Source organism: Pistacia vera, unplaced genomic scaffold (genome assembly GCF_008641045.1).
Source record: "Pistacia vera cultivar Batoury unplaced genomic scaffold, PisVer_v2 Contig491, whole genome shotgun sequence".
Lineage (NCBI taxonomy): Eukaryota > Viridiplantae > Streptophyta > Magnoliopsida > Sapindales > Anacardiaceae > Pistacia > Pistacia vera.
In genome coordinates this window covers 507,204-513,474 of record NW_022196325.1, presented here as the reverse complement: position 1 = coordinate 513,474, position 6,271 = coordinate 507,204, and the positions used below count along the sequence as shown (strand labels likewise).

Sequence of the window (6,271 nt, the reverse complement as noted above, 5' to 3'; positions counted from 1 at the left end):
AAATGGCATACCCATCGCTGCAACCACAACCAATTCCCGTACATTCGTGCTTAGATATTTTATGGCTCAATATCAGGTTTTAAGGATCATCCCCTGCCATTACTATCAGTTGAACCCTCTTCTGAAAGCATTTTCTTCATTTTCTTATTCAGAGTTTTATCAAAGTCGTGGCTTGATAGCGATAACATCTGGCTCAGCAAGACTGTCACTCACACATCCTTTACACGTCATACCGAGGTTTGATTCTCTCTTTCTAAACTGTAACCAAAATACTGCAGGAACTTTACCAGCTCTGACTTGTCATAGCCATGGTAAAAAGAACTCCCATTTGGGTATCAAGTTCTCTTTCAAGCTGAGAGTATACAGAATTCCATATCTAGAAATCATGATCCCGATTTCCTCCATCCTGAATCCCCTCTCGATGAAAAATTCTGTCACAGGCTTAAGATTGGCCTCGATACTAAGACCAAGAATCTGTGGACATCGCTGGGAGAAGAACGGGAATGTCAACTCCTAATGATCGGAAATACTGGCTGTCGGTCGTAGCTTGTTTTCAACACTGAACTTATAATGTTTGGGCACTGAGTTAAGATCTTACCTATGCTCTTGGCTGAGAGGCCCATCTATAGAGGAAATCTACAGTTGACTTAAGCCTCTGCCAGCTAAACAGAGAATTGTGGGACAACGGTATATAACTTTGCCCACTGTTCTTGTCCACACCACATTCTTCTAAGAATTTCATGGTGGGCATTAGGTTTTTAGAGAGACTAAATCCAAACAGTTGAGGCCTTTAGTAAGAATCTTACTACGCTCTCAGTCGAGAGGCCCATCTCATAGAAGAAATCTACATATGACTTAAGCTTCTGCCTGCTATGAGTGAGAAGTGCAGGCGAACGGTATATAACTTTTGCCCATTTTTTCTTGTCCACACCAGATCTTCTAAGAATCTTGGTGGGTATTAGGTTTTCAGACAGACTAAATCCAAACAGTTGAGGCTTTTAGTAAGAATTACAGGAATATCTGATTTAAGTACCCCAAGATCAAGAAGAAACTCAACGAGGGGCTTGATTTTTCCCTCCAAGTGTATTTGGCAAAACCAGGAAATCTGTGTACTTGACTGATTGCTCCAAGGTCCATGCCAAGCTCTATGAGGTAGAGAACTGAGGGCTGAGATCTCCCTCAGGCCCCCCCTCACTCACTCGAGAGACAGCTTTAGCTTCTTGGAGTCAATAGGGGATGGGATGGAGAAACTTGTGCCATGGCTTTTCTTAAGGGTGCATTAGGAAAGTTCTCAACTAATTCTACCAGAATTTTCCCATACTCTTCATGGAGAGTTTCAAGGTACAGACATAAGGGCATCTTAATCTCAAGAGTTGTGAGCTCTCTTCCTGCAATGTCAATTAAAATTTGATAAGCTGGGGAGCCTAAAAGAGAAAGAGACACCAACAAAACAGTCGTCACAAAAAAAGTAAAATTCTGCAATCGAACCTACTAGATACGAGATTTATGAACTGAATGGAGCCTTGAGACAAGATGGTCGATAAAAAGATCTGATGTATTGATGGTTCTTGCAGCAAAGGCCTTGCTCAGACCTTGTTTCTTCAAGAATAAAGTTAAGACACCTTGGCTTCTCCTTTTCAGCTGCTACAAGGTGGAGACACTACGCTTAAGCTGAACGATCCATCTACCCCAGACTCAGCTGTCATTATATAAACACAGTGGAGTGGTACAAAACAAAGGAATATATACAAATGCACTAACTTTTAGGTTTATATGGAGGTAGGAACAGCACTAGAAAGACTGCTAGCATACCAAACTTTGCTCGGCAAAAGAGAGCTTTTCAGGAAAAGTAGGTCGACTCCTGCAGAAAGTTGAAAGGAAGTGAAGGCACTGCTTAACAAAAATTGAGCAGAAAAAAAAACTATAGAGAAATGGAGGATTGTGGATTAGAAGATTCTTAGTTCAACAAAACTTATCAAATGCAATTACTTGCACTCAGAGACTTCACCAATTCTCTACCAATCAGTGACATAGAAAGTATTTCTTGAAATTTCAAGACACTCTTATCTTTATGCATCTATAATATAATAAAACAGGTATATACTCTGGCAAACACACTAAAATAAGACATACAAGTGTCTTATTCAATAACACTGGGACACAATGGTTGATCCATGATCTTATCTTTAATTTTCCTTCACCCACCACAACTCTCATATCTTCTGTTGGCACCAACTCAACCCATAGGTTCATTGCATGCAACGAATTAGACATGCTCTGTTCCAATTCTATCCTAATGTCTACAGCATTCATTTAATTCTACTCGGAAAACACAGTTCGATGCCTTCAAAAGCACCCTTAAATGTATGATAATGTTTGATAGGAAGCACTTAAAAAATATATAAAAAATCTAACAGTGCTTCACAGGAGTACACCCTTCAAAGAACTTTTCAAGACCTATCCAGTACAAAAACGTGCTTTCGCCAAGCTTTTTCCAGTAACAAAAAATTCCAGAAAGCACCCTACTCCTAAAACCCCCCCAACCAACCCCCACCACCACCCCCACCCCACCCCCACCCCCAACCCACCCCCAATGAATTAGAAATCTAGTAACTTTAACAATGAGGGACATCTCAAAATCTAAAATAACAAAACCAAATCAATCATGCAGCTATCTTAACCACTCTAACAAGTGCTTCCCAAAGAAGCACTTATGTAAAGTACTTTTCAAGACCCAAAAAACAGCTTCTGTCCACCACAAGATAAACAAAAAAAAAAAAAAAAAATTGCGTTTGCAAGAGAAGAAGCACAGTAAACACTCCCAAAAACCCTAAACTCTACATTTCAAACCATTTGAATCAGAAATCTATTAACCTAAACTAAATATGTATGACATCTCAAAACAATAAAATCACAAAATCAAAATCAAGCATGCATCATTTCTCCCATACCTATACCCTTTAACTTCAAATCATAACAACTCCAAATATAAAAAAAAGCTACACTATTAATAAATCAAAAATAAAAATAAAAAACTACCTTGTAATTGAGAAGGTCCTCTAAAAATAGAAGATAACTCTGAAGATTGAATTGCACAAAGGGCCTTCATCTTCAATTTCAAGAACACCGAACACAAACCTGCATAAAAGCGAGGAAATTTCATGTTAAAGTTAAAATCTTTAGATAAATGGTCTGAACCACCAGCAAAATCAAAAAAACAAAAGCAACCCAGAAACCAAATTTTCTAAGCTACACATAAAGAACTTAAAACTGAAAGAAGTGATAATATCTGGCTCAACAAGCTCAAAAGACTAGACATTTCATGTTAAAATTAAAATATTACATAACTGGACTAATCCGCATCAAAAATCAAAAAACAAAAGCAACCCGAAACCAAATTCTTCTAAGCTACACATAAAGAACTTAAAACTGAAAGAACTGATAATATCTGGCTCAAAAGCTCCAAATACTAGACATCCCATGTTAAGATTTATATACATGGTCTAAATCTCCATCAAAATCAAGACACAAAAGCAACCCAGAAACCAAATTCTTCTAAGGTACACATAAAGAACGTAAAACTGAAAGAACTGATTAATATCTGGCTCAAAAGGCTCCAAAGACTAGGCATTTCATGTTAAAATTAAAATCTTTACCTAAATGGACCGTACCTCCATCAAAATAAAAAATAAAAGACAAAAGTAACCCAGAAACCAAATTCTTCTTAGCCACACATAGAAAACTTAAAACTGGTAATACTTGGCTCAACAAATAACAAGTACTGAAAGAAAATCAGAATGCGGATCTTACAAGCAATGGAGAACGGCACTTGATTCTGCAGCAGTAGCAGCAACTGTTACTGACCTCGTCTACTGAAGCCTAGTTCGAAACTGAAATCCCGGCAACAAGTATGGGCTTGAATGGGCCTAAATTGAATTTGTTGGGCCCATTACAATACTAATAGTCTGGTCACTGGTGGGTGAAATTTAAGTTTATAGAAAATAAAATAATATTATATAATAAATATTAAATATTATATTAAAGTCAAAAAAATTATTTACAATACAATAATCGACACAAGACGTTATCTAACCATCTTTAAATTTAAGATACAAAATTCATATTTAAGGAAAAGAAAAAAAAAAGGATGGTTTTGGAAAATTAATGTCTCTTGTTACGAATTCTGCGATAAAAAATAGTCGTTACCCTGTTTATAATATATTCGAGTCATATTACAATATAATAGTAGACACATAACGTTATCGGTTTAGTATAATCTTTAGATTCAAGATTTAAAGGTTCACGTATAGGAAAAAAAAATGTGGTTTCGGAAAAACAAAAATCTTTAACTAAGACAAATGATATAAGAGGGGAGGGGGCAATTTTGGAAATTTGATATCTCTCACTGCTGGTTTTCCCATTGTGCAATTGAATAAGTCTATCCTTACAAAGAACTCTACAAAGAAACTTACAAAGTGAAGAAAAAAACAAAGGAAAAACGGAAAAAGAGAAAGAGAGAGAGAGAGAGAAATGATAAAGATGAAGGGTGGAGGTTAACTTTGTATGCCTCCTTTGTAGGCTTCTTTGTAAGACTAGCACTGTTGTATGCAATTTATCCGAGTCATATTATAATATAATATTTAAACAAATAATGTTCTCAATTCGATACAATCTATAGTTTCAAGGTTCACGTTTGATAAAAAAAGAGGTCTAGTCTAGAAAACCGATATCTCTCACCGGCAACAATACCATAATACTCCCAAATCTTCTAAGAACATCATGGAGGTATTAGATTTTTAGATAAACTAACTGAGCACAGAGAAGACCTTTGGATGAGGATTTTAGGAATATCTGATTTAGGTACTCCAAGATCAAGAAGAAACTCAACTAGTGGTTTGATTTTCCCCTCCAAGCTGCAGTAGCCCAAATCACCTTGTAATTAATTACCTTGACTCAAGATCCATGCCAAACTCTAAGAGGTAGAGGAATTCAGGGCGTAAATCTCCAACTGCGCCAACCTCAATCATTCGAGAGACAGTTTTTGGCTTCTTAGAGTCAATGCACTGCTTAACAAAAATTGAGCAGAATAAAAAAAACTATAGAGAAATGGAGGATTGGGGATTAGAAGATTCTTAGTTCAACAAAACTTATCAAATGCAAATTGCTTGCATTTCGGAGACTTCACAAATTCTCTACACTATCACATGACAGAAAATATTACCTGAACTTGCAAGACACTCCATCTTTAATTTTCCCTTCACCCACCACAACTCTCATATCTTCTTGTTGGCACCAAGCCAACCCATAAGTTCAATGCATGCAATTAATTAGACATGCTCTGTTCTAACTCTCTCCCCCCCAGTGCATTTGAACTAGAATAACAACCTCTAACTGTGCTTCCCAAATAAGCACTAATGTAAAGTACTTTTTCAAGACCAAAAAACAGCTTCTGTCCACTACAAAATAAACTAAGAAAAAAAGTGCTTTTTGCAAGAGAAAAAGCACAGTAAACTCTCCAAATAAACCCTAAACCCTCCATTTCAAACCATCTGAATTAGAAATCTATTAAACTAAACTAAACTATGAATGACATCTCAAAACACTAAAATCACGTAATCAAAATTAAGCATGCATCATTTCTCCAAATACCTAAACCCTTTAACTTCAAATTATAACAACTCCAAACATAAAAAAATGCTACAATATTAATAAATCAAAAATAAAAAAAATAAAAAACTACCTTGTAATTGAGAAAGTCCCTCTAAAAATTGAAAAGAACAATGAAGATTGAATAGCACAAAGGGCATTCATCTTTGTTGATGCGTGATTTTGACACCAACTAACCGCACATGTGAAATGCTGAGCTGGCCTAGAAGACACACGTGAATGGGGATTGAGAATGTAAATAATGGCAAGACAATGTTTAAAGTGGTTCGGATGCTTGACCAAGCGCTACGTCTACTGATATTGTATTGATAATTAAAGGATCAGGTCGCTGCTTACCGAGCTGATAAGGATACAAATGAGAGAGAGATATTACAGAGAAAAGATAGCTAATCAAGAGTAAAAATGAGCGAATCCCACAAACGGGAGAGGAGCTCTCTATTTATAGTTGGATACATTGAGGTAATGATGAATCCGTAAAAAATGGGTCAGATACCGTGCAAATCTTCCTTTACGTCCCGTTATTCACCTACTCGCGTGATCTCCTCACTTTATGTAGGGATTGGACACGTGGACGACCTCCAGCCTTTCTTCAGTTTGGCGCGCA

The 6,271-nt window shown here is 36.6% G+C and overlaps 1 long non-coding RNA gene across 1 annotated transcript; it reads right to left on the bottom strand.

Annotated features, from left to right (window-relative positions):
* Positions 1-1,504: 1,504 nt before the first annotated feature.
* Positions 1,505-3,844, bottom strand: LOC116105007. Its single transcript, XR_004124006.1, has 4 exons — positions 3,811-3,844; positions 3,040-3,138; positions 1,813-1,861; positions 1,505-1,699 (listed from the first exon to the last, which is right to left on the bottom strand). It is a non-coding gene; the product is annotated as an uncharacterized LOC116105007 (long non-coding RNA).
* Positions 3,845-6,271: the final 2,427 nt, after the last annotated feature.